The sequence below is a fragment of the Zootoca vivipara genome, chromosome 16, assembly GCF_963506605.1.
Source record: "Zootoca vivipara chromosome 16, rZooViv1.1, whole genome shotgun sequence".
Taxonomy (NCBI): Eukaryota; Metazoa; Chordata; class Lepidosauria; order Squamata; family Lacertidae; genus Zootoca; species Zootoca vivipara.
Window position 1 is genome coordinate 32,227,263 of NC_083291.1, and position 20,866 is coordinate 32,248,128.

The following is a 20,866-nucleotide window of genomic DNA, read 5'->3' on the forward strand; positions in this document are numbered from 1 at the left end:
TTAGGCTTCGAGTCGTCCCCGACACCTGGGGGGGACTTGGGGAGGGGAGAAGGAGAGCTTGGGAGGGGGGTGGATGTGAGGGACAGGGGATATCGCGAAGTCCCTCCCCTCCTGAGTTCAAGCCCATCCCCGAGCACAGGGGAAAGCAGAGGGAGCTCCGATTCCAGTGAGGAAGCAGGAAGTCGTGTCCGAGGCTCAGGCAAGGTAGCGGAGCCAGGGTCCCAGGTGGGACAGGAAGGGGCAAATAAGGGGGGGAGACCCATCCCCCCAACTCCGGAATTACGGAGAAAGAGGAGGGGAAAGAGGATGGGTCTGCCAAGGCTTTTGTGTTGGGGAAAGACGCGCCAAAAGCCATTCGGAGGTTCTGCAACGTAATGACCCCATCGTTCCGTGTAAATAGCAATGACTTCAGCACTGTAAATACGCAGCACCAATAAAAGAATAAAATGCAGAGCTGCGTAGCGTCGTTACTCTGAAGTAGTCTGCTCCGGCCACTGTGACAGTATTCCTAGGATTTAAAGGTAAAGGTAAAGGGACCCCTGACCATTAGGTCCAGTCGTGACCGACTCTGGGGTTGCGCGCTCATCTCGCATTATTGGCCGAGGGAGCCGGCGTACAGCTTCCTGGTCATGTGGCCAGCATGACAAAGCCGCTTCTGACGAACCAGAGCAGCACATGGAAACACCGTTTACCTTCCCGCTGTAGCGGTTCCTATTTATCTACTTGCATTTTGACGTGCTTTCGAACTGCTAGGTTGGCAGGAGCTGGGACCAAGCAACGGGAGCTCACCCCGTCACAGGGATTCAAACCGCCGACCTTCTGATCAGCAAGCCCTATGCTCAGTGGTTGGATAAAGTCTACAAATAGTTCCCTCTTGGCACTGCACGGCATGCCGACCACATGTTCTTGGTACGGTCAAATCTAGCAATTCCTGCAGTCCGTCAAAGGTATTTCTAATGACAGGAATATCAACAGTCCACCACGGTATCTCGTCCAGTGTGGGGGAAGGCAGCAGTCACACCATCACCCCCTGTCCACCCCCCCAACCTCCAGCCCCGCCTCCAATCTGCCTCCAATATAAATAGACACGGGTGGGAGGAGAAGGAAGCGGCTGGTGGGAGAGAAAGCCACGAACTACAGTCTTGGTGACCTTTGGCTTTCCGACTTGGAGCTATAGACAACACTTTTGGCAGTGTGCCTGCCTGGCTCTCCTCCAGCTGCATCCCTATTCCCTGAGGAGGAGGAGGGATGTCTTCTTCTCCAGGTCCTTGCATCCAGGGTCTCGGAGGGTCGGCAGCTTCAACTGCCACGGCTCAGGGCTATTCTTAGCATCCGAAACGCTAGAGTGGAAAGGAGCCAGAAAGTTTGCAGTACAAAGGCCTGCTTGTCCGAGGAAGAGATGAAAAACAGCCTCCAAAAGCTCGGAGTTTAAGGAGGGATGGGAGAGGTTTGGCCCAGGGTGAAGGGGCGGGAAGAGAAGAGCTTCTGGAAGAAAAACAGAAGAAACACAAGGGAAGGGGAGAAAACCAAGAAAAACAAACCCTTCTCAGCAGACGTATGAGTAGCCACACCCCAAAAGCAATCAGAATTCCAGCAAATAATCTTATTCCTCTGGTCCTTGCCTGTGAGTCACTCTTGGCTCCTCCCTAGAAATAAAGCTTGCCCAGAGGCCTGGAAAAAAAGGAGTGTTTTGCAAGGGTCATGTGGCCCCAAAGCCACAGGGGAATGCTGAAAGCTGGGTAGGGCCCCTTGCCTTGCTAAAATCACAAGAACCAAGAGTCCAGGGACTGCGCCACATAAATTTGCCATGTGATCAGTTTCAAAATAGACCCAGCTGCCCATCACTGGGCAGTTTTAATTTCTGCTTGTGCCAATCTTCCGAACTCCACATAGCTAGTTCATAAAGCTGTTTGTTGCATGGAGGTCTGCAGCCCTGCCTGTGGGAGCAAAAACACAGAACTAATCTAAACGCATAGTCAAAGGGCAGAGGCATAGCCATTACCTGCATGGTGGCAAAACAATTTTAAATGCAGGGAAATGCAGGGTTAATATACAGTGGTACCTTGGTTGTTGAACAGCTTGGCTCCTGAACAAATCGGCTCCTGAATGCCGCAAACCCGGAAGTAAGTGTTCCAGTTTGCGAATGTTTTTTGGAAGCTGAACGTCCGACGTGGCTTCCGCAGCTTCTGACTGAGTACAGGAAGCTCCTGCAGCCAATCGGAAGCCGCATCTCAGTTGCTGAACGGTTCCAGGAGTCAAATGGACTCCTGGAACGGATTAAGTTCGACAACCAAGGTACCACTGTAATTCCAGCTGTCAACGGCCAACTTGGCAAAATATATTTACTACATTGGGGGTGGTGCTATTGGGGTTCCCCCCCTTAAGTAATCTCTAGAGGTTTTTTTTGACACCTGGAATGAGAGACAGTGGGCAGGCCAGAAGAACAACAACAAAGAAGGTGTTTGGGTCGAATAGGGGGACCCCCACAACCCTCGCTGCCAGGAGTCAGAATGACACATGGCAGATATACCCTCCAACATTTCTCCGAAATTTTGTCTTTGGGGAGCAGTGGTCTGGAAAACAGGGACACTTGGAGGGACTCAGATATGCAAAAGAGCAAGTTGTAATGTCAGAATCCAAGTCAGGACTCGGCCCCAGAACCTACTTTTATTGAAACTTGAGGTTAGCTGCTGAGCTTTCCAGAGGGCTAAGTGAACAGCAGGGTTACTCCCCATTATCAGAGGGTTTTTTGTTTTTGTTTTGAGTAGACAGCTCACAGTTACTCTTTGGATGGTACAGAGGACCTTGTAATTTCCCAGCACTCAAACTGAAACAACTTGTGTCTGGGAAATACCGTGTTTCTCCTAAAATAAGACACGTCTTATATTTATTTTTCCTATAAAAAAACACATCGCGGCTTATTTTCGGGGGATGTCTTATTTTTTAATTAAGCATGGTACAGCATTGTTACCGGTAAGTATGGTACGGGGCTTTCTTGCGCCGCCCGCTGAGCCCACTGCTGGGTCCCTGGGCTTGACGCGGCGCGGCGCGACTGGGGCTGCTGCCGGCTCCTGCCGGCTGCTGCGGCTTCGCGCGCCGCCCACTGCTGGGTCCCTGGGCTTGACGCGGTGCGGCGCGGCGCGACTGGGGCTGCTGCCGGCTGCTGCCGGCTGCTGCGGCTTCGCGCGCCGCCCGCTGAGCCCACTGCTGGGTCCCTGGGCTTGATGCGGTGCGGCGCAGCGCGGCTGGGGCTGCTGCCGGCTCCTGCCGGCTGTTGCGGCTTCGCGCGCCGCCCGCTGAGCCCACTGCTGGGGCCCTGGGCTTGACGCGGCGCGGCTGGGGCTGCTGCCGGCTCCTGCCGGCTGCTGCGGCTTCGCGCACCGCCCGCTGCCGGGTCCTGGGGCCCGTTCAGCCGGAGCTCGGTGCGTCGCTGTGCTGGGGCTCCCGCTGGGCTGGGGCGTGGCGCGGCGTGCGCTGCTGCGTTTGCCGGCTCCTGCTGGGTCTGGTAGGTACCCCCCAAGACGTCTTATTTTCGGGGGATGTCTTATACTTTTTTGCTTGTAAAAGATCGTGCCATGGCTTATTTTAGAGGCACGTCTTATTAGGAGAAACACGGTAGCACTTCTGCCCCCAGGATTGCACCTTCGCTGCTGTTGAGGCATGAGCAGTAACAGCTTAGAGAATAGTTACAGGTAGGTAGCCGTGTTAGTTTCAGTACACTGTTTCAGTGTATCTGATGAAGTGTGCATGCACACGAAAGCTCATACCAAAATAAAAACCTAGTTGGTCTTTAAGGTGCTACTGAAGGAATTTTTTTAATTTAGCTCAGAGAATATTGCTTTTGACATAATTAACCCGCAAACAGACACAGCTTCTCGCTGCATAGTTGCTTAGAAACAGGATACTGGGTACCTTCTATCATATGTGATTGACTTGTAAGGTAATAAAAGCTTTCTGAGAGATTATATATAATGAAATTTTTAAAAATGCTTAAAATAACTTTTGTTAAGAAACTAGAAGCTTTTTTCTTAGGAATTACAGGTATCAACATACCAAAGGAGCAGAAAAGACTATGTATGGAACAACAGCCGCCTGGGTGCTATTAGCCCAGAGTTGGAAAGAAGACAAAGTCTCAACCAGAGAAGAATGGCAGACCAAGGTGATGGAATATGCTGAGATGGCAAAGCTGACTGGAAAACTCAGAAACCAAGAGGATAAAGACTTTATAAAAGAATAGGAAAAATTTGTAAGTTCCCTGGGAGACTACTGTAAGTAGATGAAAACAAGAGCAGGATTCTGACTCACTTGTAGTATAAAAATAATAATTAAGGACAATATGGTTTGATATAAAAATTGGAGTATGGATGAATGTGCAGTTGTAGATGCTTAAAATTAAGACTCCATGGAGGGGATGGAGGGGATGGAGGGAAGTCTCGAGATTTGGAGAATCTCCTTATACAGATACGTTCTTACTAGTTTGTTTTTATTTCTACTTTGTACTTGTAAAACCAATAAAAATGATTTATATAAAGAAAACAAACAGGATCCTGGGCAGGATGAGCAACTTGTCAATGAAGCTGTCCTTGAGGAGAAACTCAAACTTGCACATTTAGTGGAGCAGACAGTGAACCAGTGCAAAGATGCTGTCTCCCATACCCTTCTTTGCTTTGCCTCTCGTGTGGTTGGATCCTGGCTATGTCATCTTCCCCTTTAACAACCCACACATAGCAGTTGCCTGGTTTCCCCTCCACTTCCAGCACATGGCAGCACAAAGGCAACTAATGAACCACACGTTACATAAGGTACTTGCATAACCTCGTGAGCATTAAACTACCACCGCAGGAGGAGACACGTGACCATTGCATTCCTTGAACGCAAGTTGGCCAATGGAAGGCAAACTTCAGATTTCCATGAAATTTAATTTGATTTCATGGTGGCTGAGAGGGAATATTTGGTTCAGTTCCGCAATGGACTTCAATGCTACCACTGGACACTCTAAGAGGAAAAAGCCTCATGTACATTTATTCAATTAAATGTGCATTCATATCGGGATTTTTTGTTTTTTTCCCCAAAAGAGAGAGAAAATAATAGGTTTTAGAAAGTTGAGAAACTGCTCCATGGGGGAAAGTGAGGTGGTTCATCCATTCCACCAATCAGTGAAGTGCACAAACAAGTTTCTCTCAGAAACACAGAGAACCAGTTTGCTCCAAGACGGATCTCGGAGAGAGAAAATACCAGTTGAACAAAATCTAATCGGTATGCTCAAATAATGCATGTTTGAATGTATCCTGGATGTATGAACTGACTTCAATTATTTTCATATTTTTATGGAATTGTATGAGTGTTCCGTTGGTGGAATTTGCTTTCTGATCACACAGTCAGGCTTCCCTTATTTAGGGGGAAACATTGCACAGTAACACATACAACAAACCTACAGTATATAAAAGCTGCTTTGAAAGGGAGTGATTTGGAGTAGAGCAATAGGTAGGGGTATGTGTGTGTGTGTAAATGCTCAACTCTTGCCCAAATCAGCCACAGACGCTGCTTGCTTCTTTGCTTCAAATACACACATGCAAGGGTACACACACTTTTGGAACTGGGGGGGGGAGGGAGAGAGAGAACAGTGTGGCAGACGTCATAAAAAATGCAGCTGAAGAGGTAACAGGGTTTAGTGAGCAGGAAGAGGCTGTTGCAGAAAGCAGTCCAGAATCGGAGGCAGAAGTGGAGGCAGGCTGCTAAAGAAGCCAAGGAATCTCCTCCTGCTTGGTCTTCCAGAACATAGAGAGGAATTAGGGAGCAGTGGGAAGGTAGGGACCTTCGGTCCTCACAACTGCCTGACTGATGCAAGACCAACTAGGAAGAGTTGCAGTGATCACTAGGCCTGTGCTGTTTTGGCTTCTTTGGTAAACAGTTACCGTGTTTCTCCGAAAATAAGCCATACCCCGAAAATAAGCCATAATGATAGGCAGTTTAACCTTGTAGGTTAAACTGTACCATACTTAATAATAATAAAAATAAGACATCCCCTGAAAATTAGCCACCATGGGTTTTTTTGAGGAAAAATAAATATAAGACGGTGTCTTATTTTTGGAGAAACATGGTAGCTTCTCAGGCAACAGGTGTTTTATTGCTGACCTGTCCCCAACTCTGGGTCCTGAAGACAGCTAAGACATCCCCAACACAATCTGCCTAGCCTCTGCAGCGTGCTCTGTTCCTTGTGCAGCATCAGAGCCCCGGCATGGGGAATGGGGCTTCCTTCCTCTGCAGTCCCAGGTCCCACTCCACCCCACCCGGACTGCAATTTGCAGTGGGGGAGAAGAAGCTCCCATTAGATTCAGATCAGGTCCCTGCACAGGCAATTCATAAAAGGAAAATCCTGCACTCAGAGACAAATGGCATGACAAATGTCACGTGTCGCCTGTCCTTACTATCCAAAATAACAAACCCAGCCACGTTTGTGAACTGATGCACATACAAGATGTAAAAAAGGGGGGGGAGCATCCTTTGTGGAAGATGTCAGAAAGTGGGGGCGGGGGAGCAGACCCTCTCCGGTGTGCATAATATTGTTGCTGTTCTGAAATTGCTCATTTAGTAATTGTGCATCTTCCACACTCTCATGAACATGATTCTGGATGACAATGGAATCACAGTATATGGATGAGAGTGGGAGCCAGTAAAACATTTTCTCTTTCTCCAGCACAATACAAGGTTCCCTGGTGGAGTGAGGAAGAGCCAAATGAGAATGAGGGGGACAGCCATGCTTGCATTTATCCCATTTGTCTCATTCACGCTGAAATGTATCTGAATGCATGTGTAGATTTCCCTGTAGTCTGTATGCGCTAGAAAGGGAAGCTGCACTGGTCTCAGAGGTAGGCTGTGTCAGCTAACGTCTATGCCAAGTATTCAGGCCTCAGTGCAGGCAAGATTTTAATCCAGTGGTTCGAAAAGCAAGTATCTTGAGCAGAGGGACCAAGAGGTAGGTAGACAATCCAACCAAAAGGACAGAGACATAGCCAGGTGGCATCTACCAGCTATAAGTTACCCAGGTAAAGGACCCCTGACCATTAGGATCCACTCACGGACGACTCTGGGGTCGCGGTGCTCATCTCACTTTACTGGCCGAGGGAGCCGGTATACAGCTTCCGGGTCATGTGCCCAGCATGACTAAGCCGCTTCTGGCGAACCAGAGCAGCGCACGGAAATGCCGTTTACCTTCCCGCCGGAGCGGTACCTATTTATCTACTTGCACTTTGACGTGTTTTCAAACTGCTGTGTTGGCAGGAGCTGGGACCGAACAACGGGAGCTCACCCCATTGCAGGGATTCGAACCGCCGACCTTCTGATCAGCAAGCCCTAGGCTCAGTGCTTTAGACCACAACGCAACCCGTGTCCCAATATTGTCCATTTGTAGTCACCACCAAATAAAATAATATTTTGAAGGGATGTAATAAATAATCCCAATTACTAACTGTTTACATATAAGATCTGCATTAAATTTATCAAAAAAATAGACAAAAATGCACAGCTTAGGGTCTAGGATAACATGAGTGTACTATGACATTTCATCTACCCCTCTGATGCACACTAACAAGTGTTTGTGCTCTTTGTAATTCCACATTCATCTGAAATTTAATGTGAGGGGGATGCAGGCCTAAGACACTTCAATATGTCTTTAGGCTTTTTGGGGAGGGGCAGGTAAGTTTAAACTTTGAAAGCAGTAGAGTAGTGAGCAGAATGTTTAGCCTTTAACCAAGGAGAGCCAAATTCAAATCCCAGGCTCAGCCCTGAAGCTTCCTAGGTGACCTTTGGCAAGTCACTCATCCATTGTAAGGATTAAAATGGGATAAACCCCCTGCATTGCTGATGACGATGACGACGCCCCCCCCCCCCAAAGTTCTTTGGAGGAAGGAAGGGCAAAGACATAATTGCAACAGCCACCACAATTTGATCCTTTGGCTGAAACCGAAATGCCTTCTTTTTTCATTGTGTTTTCAAGTTTGCTTTCTTCTTTCCAGAACAGCTAATCCAAAACAATCTTAAAATATGCATCTTGTTCTACGAAATGTTGGGAGGGGGTGAACAGGCAGGCTAAGGCGGCTTTGGAGAGGCCAGTGGCATGAGTCACTCACTCAGCCCCACTCCAGAGGGAAGGAAAGCACTTAAGAGGTCCCTGGAGGCTCAGGATATGGGCAGCTGCTTCCTGAACAGCACTCATGGGGCAGCCCACTGGGCAAAAGGGAATGATGCTGGCACAAACCCAGCTATGCTAATCATCTCTGCCATTGCTTGCCATACCTTTTTTTTACACTGTAAGCTGACGTTTGCTGTTGTACATAAAGCCAGCTGGTGTCTTGAATGGCCCCTGTAGTTGTCCAATGGCAGTCTGGGCCCCGAACCTGGGAAGGCTGCGAGAAAAAAGGTCACCCTTTATTGCTTACAAAGCTCCGGAAACTTGCACGGGTTGGACTTGAGCAAGAAGGTAGGTGAGCCATCCGGAAAGGGGAGCCAAAAGATCAGAAGATACAGTAACTGAAACCATCAACAAAACTGTACGGAACAACCTTACATTTACAGCACAAAATATCCTCTTGAATTATATACCCAGCACATGGAACCCTACGAAAGGACAATACGAGTGGACTCTCCATGTGCTTACCACAACAAAAAGACTGATACCGGTGAACTGGAAAAATAAAAACGTGGTTCCTCCTACGACTGGATTGAAGACTTATACCGGTACAGTCAAACCTTGGTTTGCGACTGCCTCCATTTGCGACCGCTTCGGTTTCCGACCACCGCAGACCCAGAAGTGTTTACATCCGGGTTCTGTGGCGCTCGGATGCGCAGAAGCGATCTGCGCAAAAGCGTGCATCGGGGAAGCGACCGATTCGGGGAGCGACCGACTCCCTGGAACAGATTGCAGTCGCAAACCGAGGTCATGACTGTACAAACTCGCAGCATATGAACAATCTGCAGATAAATTTGTCATGGACATATTCAATGATATTTGGGATCCATTCTTACATACAGTATACTGTAATAGGTTAAGACATGGTTAGGCAATAGGATGCGGCCCAATCGCCTTCTAAATCCGGCCCACATACGGTTCGGGAATCTGCGTGTTTTCACATGAGTAGAATGTGTCCTTCTATTTAAAATGCATCTCTGGGTTATTTGTGGGGCATAGGAATTCATTCATCCCCCCCCCAAAAAAAAAATATAGTCTGGCCTCCCACAAGGTCTGAGGGACAGTGGACCGGCCCCCTGCTGAAAAAGTTTGCTGACCCCTGGGTTAAGATCTGGTGAAGTAAAGTATACAGTTTGGGGGGGGGGGTTCCCCCCCTTCTACATGGGTTCTGTTTCTGTTTCTCTTATTCTTTTTCTCTCTTTTATTTACGTCTCGCCATGTTTAGTGCACATATAATTACGGTATGTGCTTTCTGAACTTTCGATAAAGATGTTAACTTAAAAAAGAAGAAGGAAGGGGGGGGGCAAAAGATTAGCAGCCAGACTCAGCACAGCAATACCCTGTTAAGAACAGAAGCAGTACATTTGTTTCCATGTTAAAGCCCTCTGCTCAAGAGTCACTTGCTCCCCACCTCAAAATGCAGCTCTTAAATGTCTTCCAGCATGTAAGGGGGCTGAAGCACACACACACCCCAGCCCTCCCTCTTTGCAGTCAAAAGTCTCCCTGTACAGGAATCAGCTGGTAGCTGTGGGCAAAGGGGAATGGAAGAGGGCCTTGGTTGGGCAGAACATCAACACACATGGTGCGCTGATTGTTACAGTGTGTGGGCGATGCCGCTCTGGAATGCTCCCCACCCAGTCCCCTTCTGTTTCTCAGAACTGAAGGGCAGGTATGGGACATTCCATGGTGCCTTATTCCCCTGCCTCACCTTCAACAGTGGGGTGGGGTGGGGGATCAGTGCCTTGCATACATGATGCACACCCAGCACATATAATGAAGATGCTTGCACAAGCACTGGGGAGAAGAAATTGGATGGAAAACCTCCCTAACTCCCTCTCATCTCATGCCAATATTTCTCTCTCTAGCACTGAATTTTCTCTCAGTGGAGAGACCAGTTCTCATCAGAAATCCTTTTATATAGATATACTTTTCAGATTTATACATTTCACTGATTTTACAATCACTTTGACATTTCAAAACTTGGCTTCCTCCCCCACCCCCACCCCACCCTTTCTACAGTTTCTTATTTTCGATATCTTCTGCACATCCAAATTAACTTTATTTGCTCATTTATTCATCTTCTTTAAATATACACTCTTATGAAACTGCAGGTTATTACAATTTCTCATCAGAAATCCAAAGGAACTGCCCTCCCTAGATTCCAACATTGGAAGTTACGGTCAGATTGTAGGCAAGATGGAATTCTTTCAGCCCTGAGCCAAAATATCTAGCCCTGCTGAATTTTTGGAAGTTTCATAGGTGAAGACACTCCGCAAAGGATGGTAGTAGCAGTGGGGGGGGGGGTTAATTTAAATAATGTCTGGCTTTCCGTAAATGTGAGGTGGCAGAATTTTTTCTTCTTTTAAACCAGAAAAAGAACCTCTGGCCATTGTGCAGTGAGGCGGCACATGTCCCAGTGAGGCTGCTGTGCTGTGACAACAGAGTGATTCTGTCCCAGGAAAAGAGTGTGGCCAGAATCTGCCCAGCATTGACCTGAAGCAATGGCAAGACTTTTTTTTCTGGTAGGGGTGGTGGCAAAAAAAAACCCCTCGTATTTAAGGCAAATTAAGCATTTTAAGGGATGCAGGTAGCGCTGTGGGTTAAACCACAGAGCCTAGGGCTTGCTGATCAGAAGGTCGACAGTTCGAATCCCTGTGACGGGGTGAGCTCCCGTTGCCCGGTCCCAGCTCCTGCCAACCTAGCAGTTCGAAAGCACGTCAAAGTGCAAGTAGATAAATAGGTACCGCTCCAAGTGGGAAGGTAAACAGCATTTCTGTGTGCTGCTCAGGTTCACCAGAAGCGGCTTTGTCATGCTGGCCACATGACCTGGAAGCTGTACGCCGGCTCCCTCGGCCAATAATGTGAGGTGAGCGCCGCAACCCCAGAGTCAGTCATGACTGGACCTAATGGTCAGGGGTCCCTTTACCTAAGCATTTTAAAGAATTGCTTGCCCACCCCTGAAAGCCATTGAATACCCCCACCCTCTCTTTGATGGGGATCAAATGATTCCATGATAGTAAGGGTGGGGGTGGTATTGACACACCCATAACTTCTCCTTGAATATATCCAGCAAGCTAACGGTGTTGCTGTCTTGCTCTGGTATCCGAGGCTAAATCAACATGTGGTTACAGTCATGCTGCCTTGGATGAGTCATGGGCTGTGGGAGGGCCAGTAGGCTGAAACTCAATCCTGACAAAACAGACAAACCACAGATGGGTGGTGTCAGGGTTTGTTGTGACTACTCTTGAGTAACAACCGTCCACATGCTTGTCTTTCAGACGTTTTTATTGGTGCACATTATTTACAGTGTAACGGATTGCTCATTTCATGTCTACCCGCTCGAGTCAGATTCCTGCACTAAATCCTTCCGCGTTTTCCACCAGCATAAAAGCCTCGGAACTGAGAAGCGCCTCCCTTTCCTTCTCTTCCTCAGTTCCGGCATCGGAGGTACGGGTCTTCTGTCTGCCCTATTCCTGTCCACTCTTTCTGCCTCTCTCTCTCCCTGCTTATGGAGCAGGGGCTCTCCAGTGCTGCCAGAGCCCTGGCACTCCTCCATTTCCTGACTCACCCCTTCAGACCCCTCACTCTCATGACTGCTTGGAGACGGGCTGCTTCTGATGAGGTGGGGGGGTTCTCTGTAATCCCTCCCCCTTACAGGTGGTTTGTGTGACCAGGGAGCGGATGCTCAACCTGTTCTGGATGGGGTTGCATCCCACCTAGATAAAAAAGGTAAAGGTAAAGGACGGTTAAGTCCAGTCAAAGGCAACTATGGGGTTGCGGCACTCATCTCACTTCAGGCCACGGGAGCCGGCGTTTGTCCACAGCTTCCGGGTCATGTGGCCAGCATGATTAAATCGCTTCTGGCACAACAGGACACCATGATGGAAACCAGAGCACACAGAAATGCCATTTACCTTACCTATTTATCTACTTGCACTGGCATGCTTTCGAACTGCTAGGTTGGCAGGAGCTGGGACAGAGCAACAGGAGCTCACTCTGTTGTGGGGATTCGAACCACCAACCTTCGGATTGGCAAGCCCAAGAGCCTCAGTGGTTTAGACCACAGCGCTACCTGCGTTTCCACCTAGAGTATCAGGCTCACAGTCTGGGGCTTCCAAAAGATCCACTTGTGTATCCTTGGGACCCAAGCATGGTATGCCGCAGCTTTCAGCATCCAAGGCTCATGTGCCAGCTATGACCCGTCCTGGATTGAAATGCCTGGCCGTGGTTCTCTGTGGTCTGACATCCTCTAGATTCGACCAATCTAAGTCTATAAAGTGCAAGGCTGCCTTTGAAGACTGCTCAAGGTATTAAAAAATGCAGCTCTGGGTTAGTAACTGGGACCACTCAACAGGAACCAGTTTTAAAACAGCTCACCAGTTTCGGCCTCAACCCAGTATACCTGAAAGAGAGTCTCCACCCCCACCGTTCATCCCAGACAATGAGGTCTAGCTCCAAGGACCTTCTGGCAGTTCCCTCACTGCAAGAAGTGAACCTACAGGGAACCCTGCAGAGGGCCTTCTCGGTAGTGGCGCCTGCCCTGTGGAATGCCCTCCCATCAGATGTCAAGGAAATAAACAACTATCTGACTTTTAGAAGACATCTGAAGGCAGCCCTGTTTAGAGAAGTTTTTAATGTTTGATGTTTTATTGTGTTTTTAATATTCTGTTGGGAGCTGCCCAGAGTGGTTTGGGGAAATCCAGCCAGATGAGCGGGGTATAATGATGATGATGATGATGATGATGATGGATGATGATGATGATGATGAACTGCTACCCTGGCTGCCAGTTTGCTTCTGAGCAGAATTCAAAGAGCTTTAAAGTCACTAATGACTTGGGAAGCTAGGACTTGAAGGAACACTTTCACCCACACGTCAGTGCCTGTACACTAAGTTTATCAGAGGTGGGCCTCATCCAGATCCATCTCCCCTCCCTGCAGTCTGGTAAGTTCAAGTGAGTGGCTAACCCACCACAAGATTAGCCTCTCCAGGGAGGTTTACTAGATTAGAGCTGCCCTTCTGTTTCAGAAGAAGACTAAAGACATTTAAAGACCTAGATCATGGGTCGGCAAACTAAGGCCAGCAGGCCGGATCAGGCCCAGTTGCCTTCTGGACAGTCCAGGAATCGCTGCATGGATATCCAGCGCATGTGTTCTTTCCCTCTTCCTCCCTAGCGGCGGCGCCTCCTCCCTCCCTCCCTCCTGACTTCTCCTTGCCCTGCCTAGAGGAGGAAGGGGGCTTGGCTTTGTTGGCGCCAGCAGCAGCAGTGCTCAAGTGGCCGCCATTTTAAGCAGCCCCTCTCCAGAGCCCTTTCGTGCACTGCTCATCGTCCCTCCGCCACCACCAGCCCCTGCCGCTCGCAAGACACAGGTAAGTAGCCACCGGGGCTCGTGATGCTCTTGCATCATTTCCCCCCAAAAAATATAGTCCGGCCCCCCACAAGGTCTGAGGGACAGTGGACCAGCCCCATGCTGAAAAGGTTTGCTGACCCCTGATCTAGAATGCAGCTGGCTTTATTATGTTGCTGTACTCCCCCACCCCCATTCCCTTACTTCCCCCCTCTCCCTGGCAACTTTTCATTTGCTGTCTAAGAAATGCATATCTTTATACATAACCAATTAAGCAACGGAGAAAACAGCATTACAGAGCTGCTGAACGAGTAAAAAAATGACAAACCAGAATACAGATTTGCAGTCATGGATTCAGAGAATGTCAGATAGAATGCATATATCCCATTTTTATTCCCTTAATGACTTTTTTATCCTTTGTTTTATTATAAATATATGCTTTTATTTTATTTTTCAGGTGTATTGAAATGGGATTTTTTTTGTAAACCACTTGGAGGGTTTTGCTATATAAATTGCTATAAATTGCTATATAAAAACCAAAAAACACACATAACTGGCACGTTGCTCCACCCAAATAGTCTTCACTTCATCTCTAGGGCTCCCTTGCTTCTGCCTACATTCCCCTACATTCTAATTTAGACCTTTTCATTGGATTGCCCTCTCTGGAGGCTCACCCAGTTCCAAATTAGGGTGTCTCTCCAGAGCCAGGTGAAGAAGACCTTTCTGTTTTGCCCAGATTCCAGAAATGTCGCCGTAACTGAGTTTTGCTTGATAATGCTTTTATGACCCTGTGAGCAGCATTAGAAGATATTCTAAATAACACAAAAAGAGGTGGGCATGCTAAGTCTTAGCTGGAATCTACACACATATAAAAACCATTCTGAAAATGTTTTTTAAAAAGCGTTTTTAAAAAATACATTGAATTTTCCATAAGGCTCACCATCGCCACCTAGTGTCACATTGTATATTGCACTTAAAACACACTTAAAACGTTTCATTTGCAGCTGTATAGCTGAGTCCTTAGTCACATAAACTGGCTGGGAGAGCAGGGATTATCTCTTAGGCAAGCAACCTCTCTCTCAGCAACATCAAGCTAGCTCAAGCAAGAGCAAGAATGATATTCCTAAGCAAACTCTGGATCTGTACACAATCCCTGAAACCTGAGGAACAGGACAAAACTGTGAGACGCCATGAGACTCAGTGGAGCCGAGCTGGTCAGATGCAATCCTGCCCGCTTGCCTAATGTTGCTTCAAGCCTGTGCCTTTGCCTTGAGAGCTTTCTTTTTCATATTATATTCATTACTGCACATTATCATCACTTCCATGCAACTGATAATGCTCTTGGGACGCTTGTATATGCGTGCAAATCTGTTTTCAGTACAATAACTTCCCTGAGCATTAAAAGAGAGGTACACAGACAATTGTTCTGTGCTACCATTATATACCTGAGCGAGAATACCCACCAGTTTTATCTGATCCCCCTCCATACCAAACCAGAGCCTGAAAGAGATCAAGAATTAAGAACCCTATTGGTCAAACAAAAGGCATTCCACTTTCCAAGCTTCCAAAAGCCTCCAACAGAAGGCAGTCCAGTGCCTCCAAACCATTTTCAAGTGAAAAGGGGGTCTAAACACGGAATCAGTTTCCACGGATTGCCATTTGCTCCAATTCAGTGCTAGAGAGTGGGTTTTTCTGGGGGAAATTTCCCCAGAATTGTTTAATTTCCAAGCAAAGGGTCTGCTGGTTTCTCTTTAAGGTTTCCAGACTCAAAAGAGAGCAGGGCAATTAAAGGCACAGAAGTCCTGTCCTCTAATGAGTCTGGCAACCCTACCTATGCTTGGAAACGCAGCACAAAAAGAAGTGTGGGTGAGCCCTGAATCTGAAATGGCGAAAAGAGAGCCGGGGAGAATGTGTTCTAGTCCCTCCTCCCCAGCACAACCTGCCTCCTTCCCATCCCCCCTGATCTGACAAACTCCTGTCTTCCAATCCTTCTCCTTCTCCTCCCCCCCTCCCCCAGGTGCAGCGGCCCCTTTAAGACCTCTTCGTCTGGCTGCCAAGCACACATGGATCCAATTAGGTCCTGCCTGCAAGACCTGGAAGCTTGGCAGCTGGGTGGGGTCCCCCTGGAAGCCTGCCTTTCTGGATCAGCTTCTTCCACTCAGATAGGATGATGGCATGGAGGGGGGGACTCCACTTGCACTGGGACTTCATGGCTGGCTGGCAGGCGGGTGCTGCTGGTTCATAACCAGGTCCATCACTCGGCGCCAAGTTCCAGCTGAATCTGGCATTGTGCATTTGAAAAAGAACCCTTCAGCCCTCCCTAACCTGCAGAGGCTGGGGGAGGAAATTCTATTTCCTGGATGCCAATCTGGAGTGAAGTGACGGAGACATAAGAACCTCCGCTTAGCGTTTTTAACAAAAATACAATCTGCGGACGGTTTGCCTGCTCATAACCAGGCATATGCTGCCAAGATAGCCCATCCAGGTCACAAATGAAAGCCAGAGAGCATGGAAGAGGCAAAAAGGGGCAAAGCAAGGGAGACTCTCCACTGCTCCTCTTCTAATCTCTATGGATTAAGGGCAAACTGAGAGTCAGGGCCGGGAGCCTGTTCTGTTCCTCAGCAAATAACATTCAGGACAATGGAGGTCACCTGGGACAATTGTCAAGGCAGCCACAGGTGCCCTCTAGACCTTCCCACCTTGACCTGGGACTCAGGGGCCTCGAGGTGGGCAGGAGGGTGCTTAGAGAGGAATCCGCCCTCCTGTCCAGCTTTGGTGAAGCCACTGTCTGCTCCCTTTTCTTTCTTTTTCTCCCTCTTCCTTTGCATCAGCCATGGGGACCAGAAACAGGGCGAGCTGTGAATTCCAAGCCACTGCCTCCCCCGGAAATGAAACAAGGGGAAAGCGCAGAAACTCTATAAAGATTTTCTGCCCAGCCCACCTGTTCATCTTATGCCATTCAGGAAGAGAGCACATGTTGAAAGTCCGGGCAGTGCGCAGTGAACAGGAGGATGACCAGGTGGTGCTTTGCTCCTTGGGCCAAGCTGAACACGATGCCATCCACACAGTTGGTGCGTTTTTAAAAGAAAAAAAGCTGGTATGCACTGAATGGAGTTGCAAAGGCTTAAAGCTTCCCTGCTTGCCTGACCCTCCCGCTGGGGTCCCAGTCTGGAAGAACCCCATACCTGCTGCTGACATATAAAAAAGCATTTGCACCAATCGCATGAACGCTGTCACATCTCATGTGGCCCTTCTTTTTGGTGTGCTCCCAGCTGCCGCTTGGTCTGAAGTCAGTCCCAATGTAGAGGGTTGACCCAACTGGAGGAGTTCCCTGCCTTGGGGTCACCAAGGGCTGCGAGGGTGTTCAGCAACTTGCCTGCACAGGAGGCAGCGAGGAAAAGTTACCTCCATTCGGTAATAGTAAAAGTAAAGGACCCCTGGATGGTTAAGTCCAGTCAAAGGTGACTATGGGGTTGCGACACTCATCTCGCTTTCAGGCCGAGGGAGCCAGTGTTTGTCCACAGACAGCTTTCCAGGTCACATGGCCAGCATGACTAAATCGCTTCTGGCGCAATGGGACACCGTGACGGAAACCAGAGCGCACAGAATCACCGTTTACCTTCCTGCCACAGTGGTACCTATTTATCTACTTGCACTGGCATGCTTTCGAACTGCTAGGTTGGTAGGAGCTGGGACAGAGCAACGGGAGCTCATCCCGTTGCAAGGATTCAAACTGCCAATCTTCTGAGAAGCACATGGGCCATCTCAGCAGCAGACCTTTGAAGAGACCTGAATAAGGGGTTGGGGAAGCTTCCATTGGAAATTGTGTTCAAGAGTCAGACACGACTAAACGACTAAACAACAACAAGTTATTAAAGTTTGCAGCATTAACTGAAGGGGAGAAGAATTCCATCCTTTACCACTAAGGACTACAAGTATGAGGAGGAGGTGAAAGAATGCTAAGAGGTGCCCATGTTGCAGCCTGATGGAGTGCCCCTGGAGAACACACTGTGCCTTTTCTTAAGGGCTCTCTCTACTGCCCTAGTGTGCAGTCGTGCTTGTGAAGGGCAAGTGGGCATTTGGCTACACGCTCACAGCACACGCAAGACAAGGGGAGGGCTTTGTATTAGGGAAGGATGCACACAAGCATCTCTTGGTGCGGGAGGAGAAAGTCAATGGCCTGAACCATTTTTGCTGAGAGTGTTAGTGGAAAGGAGCAAGTTTCTAGCTTCAGGGCAAGAGGAGTGGAAGTGCAAGAGAAAAGGCCCATTTGAGCTTGGCTGGCCACTCCCCAAACCTTTCCTGCAGTGTGGGAGATGGACGGGGGAGAGGAGGAGGAGGAGGAGGAGGAGGAGGAGGAGGAGGAGGAGGAAGGACTAGTTTTTAATAAGAGTCTCCGGCTGGCATGAAAGAGCCAATTGTGTGATCTTGCCGAAGTCCCAAGACCTCCTTATACAATGAGCCCCTTCAGCCCACAGAGCTGAAAGCTGCCACCTTCTGCTCTGCAAGCAATGCTTGCTTGCTTCTGGAGCTCTGCAAAAGCATTAGGCCCCTTCTGCACAGCTCTTCAGAGGAACAGGTGCTGCCCCCTAGGGAAGAGGGGTGCAACTTTAGCAAGGCCAGGGCATGAGGTTGGTGTGGAAAAGCACACAGCAGCAGGAGTGGGTGGGTGGATGGTGAGAGTGATGTTCAACACAGCAGACAAGAGTCCAATGCTGAACAGAACCAGAATGGAAGAAACACACCGTGTAGGTTTTTTGCCTCTGCAAAAATGAAAAGAAAAAAAGAAGGCAATCTTGAATTTGTCATCTCCACCTGCTTTGCTCTGGGACATGATCATTGGCTATCACTCCAAGAGAGAAGGCACCTGTTCTTGTGAAGTCAATAGGCCACTCAGCAGCTGAGGGATGCTGGGCTGCAGAAGAATTTCGACTCAAGACTCAACCAGCTGAGTCGGGAAGTCCCTGTCCATAGACATCTCTTGCCAAACCTTCTTTCCCTAGGTCTTACTCCCTGCTAACCTATCAAATTACGATTGCAAGAAAGTTCCCAAGTGGAGAACCATCAGGCAAAGGGAACCTACAGTATCTGCGCTGTTTTGTGCTGGCCTGCTCTCATTTAACCCAATAACACAACCAGCACTTTCTTGGTGCTGAATTTGCAGTTCATCACAGGACTTCCTATGCTTCGGTGCAAAATCATTTTCAAAGTGCATATGGGCCATGGCTTCTCTCAAATATAAACCTTACACTGCATGCCATCTTCTTCCCATGAATTTCAAACCCAAATGTGATCTTTCACTTCAGTATCAGTAAAAGCGTAGTCTATGCATTCTAAGGTTCACAATTAAAGCAAGTTGGCTTCAGATATGCTCAGCTATCATCTGCATCACCTTTTGAGGGTGCCCAGTTCTGCCAGTGTTGACAGCAAAAGGAGTCCCCACTGAAAGAAGCTTCCCCCTCAGGTTTAAGTTTCTGGGTAATATTTCTGTGGTGACTCCATCTCACCTTAAGCAAGCCTGTTTCTCCGCTGGACAATCCTGAGCGATACCAGAGAACTTGTTGGTGGGAAGCCAGACCCACCCAGAGGAGTAATGGCCAACTAAGAATGGGTGGACTTTAAAACCAAGAGGAATGTGAGCTTTTTACAGGACCATCTTGCTCCCTCCTCCTTAGGATGAAATTCTAAGTTGGTGCTCATAACATTTCCCACCCAATACCCTGCCCTTTGCATCCCCATATATAGGGCTGGAATTCTAACTCAAGCAGCAGAGAGGCCCCACATCAAATTGTGGCTCCTTGAAGGCCCTCATTTGGCATTCATCAAGAGACAAGCCAAACAAACATATGCCAAAAAATATATAGGAGATTTTCTGGAGTCTGCTGCAGTCTGTTTAATTGGGCCGAGAGGCAATATGGTTTTGTGTGTCTGTCTTTTGCTTTCAGACAAATTAATGAACTAAAAGTTAGTTTTCTAAATATTCCACTTGCTCTCTCTTTCTGTTGTTTTTCACAAACCTAACTCAGGTGTTAAGTACTTGGGCTGTGTTCACACTCCCGTTTCCTGTGCAGCAATTTCTTTTCCAGTGCAGGGTTTTAATCCATGTTCACATGGCACTATCCAAAATGCACATGTATCCTGTTGTTGGCATCTATCTGGCTCAAGAGAGAATGGATTGTGCCTCGAAATACTACTATTTGATGTGTTGTTTCTCAAACCAACTGGAGTTCTTAAGCTGTTCCTAATACAACTCTACGTAAGGGGTGGACGCCTTTGCACAGGGTAAAGACATCCCGGCTGGCCGATGCTCCCTGGGGTGAACCCAAATGGAAACTAATCTGACACTAACGAAGCTGTGCTGATGTGAGCAGCTAGAGAGGAAAGAGCTGTGAAATGACCGAGGCCACGAGAGCAACTTTGCTACACTCTAAGCCAGGTGGTAATGTGAACAGACCCTAAGACCCCCAAGGTAGGCTGGACCCACCATTTAAAGTAAGTAGATAGACTGCTCCTATTGCATCCTCTCTTCCAGAATTCCAACCCCGCCCATGCGAATATCTATCCAGTAGGTCAAGCAATAGAGCTGTGAGTTAAGAGCAGGGGCACTGCACTCCTCTGCCCCAGCACAAAATTTCTTCTTTGTGTCTTTGGCTAATTTGGAGTTGGGACAAAATCTGTGTTGTTACTGGCTGCATTCCGCAAAGATCTAGCTGTGAAAGGACAGCTTCTGGGCCAAGGCAGTGTTAGAAACTTAGATATTTAAGCTAGGCGCCAAATACGGCTCCTTAAACCAGGGCTACATTTGCCAAAACGGAATGCCTAGTTGCCATTTTGGGGCCAGATATGACTTTTGGGTTCCTGAAATTCATTCTGATTGTGCAGATAAAATACAGCAGACAGAATTCTACAGGATACGTTGCTGGTGGGTAAAAACAGTCAAGATCCAAGGGTCCCCAGGCATGCACCTCCAGATGGTGGAGACATCAAGGTCCATCCTGGTGCCCAGGCATCTTCACTTGGTCGCAAAGTGGCCAATAGCCAGGTTCAAAATGTACCTGGCGCCTGGCAAATTTCAAATGCTGGGCCAGAGTGACAATTTGAGAGCCCTTCTCCCCTCACTGGAGAATTTGGTGTGGCTAATTCTCATGCCCTGAGAATCAGAGAGAGAGCATCATTTTGTCAGACAAGACACAGCACACACACACACACACTGAAAAACCAAAAGCCTCCTCCTCTTCATTTTACAGTTGCATGTGTGTGCAAAAAGGCTTTCTACAGCCACTGCCTGTCACCACCAATAAGCCAGGCTCAATTAGACCTTCAAGCCACCCA

The 20,866-nt window shown here is 48.2% G+C and overlaps 1 protein-coding gene across 4 annotated transcripts in view; it reads right to left on the reverse strand.

Moving 5' to 3' along the window:
• The window catches only part of KANK2 (KN motif and ankyrin repeat domains 2), an 82,261-nt gene that overhangs the window by 56,748 nt on the left and 4,647 nt on the right, over nt 1–20,866 (reverse strand). Inside the window, exon 1 of one of the 4 annotated variants that reach the window (XM_035140749.2) lies at nt 8,296–9,489. The exons of the other annotated variants lie outside the window; for them this stretch is intronic. The gene's annotated coding sequence lies outside the window, so the exon portion shown is untranslated. Of the gene's footprint in view, nt 1–8,295; nt 9,490–20,866 lie in introns of those variants that run through there. 4 annotated transcript variants of the gene reach the window in all.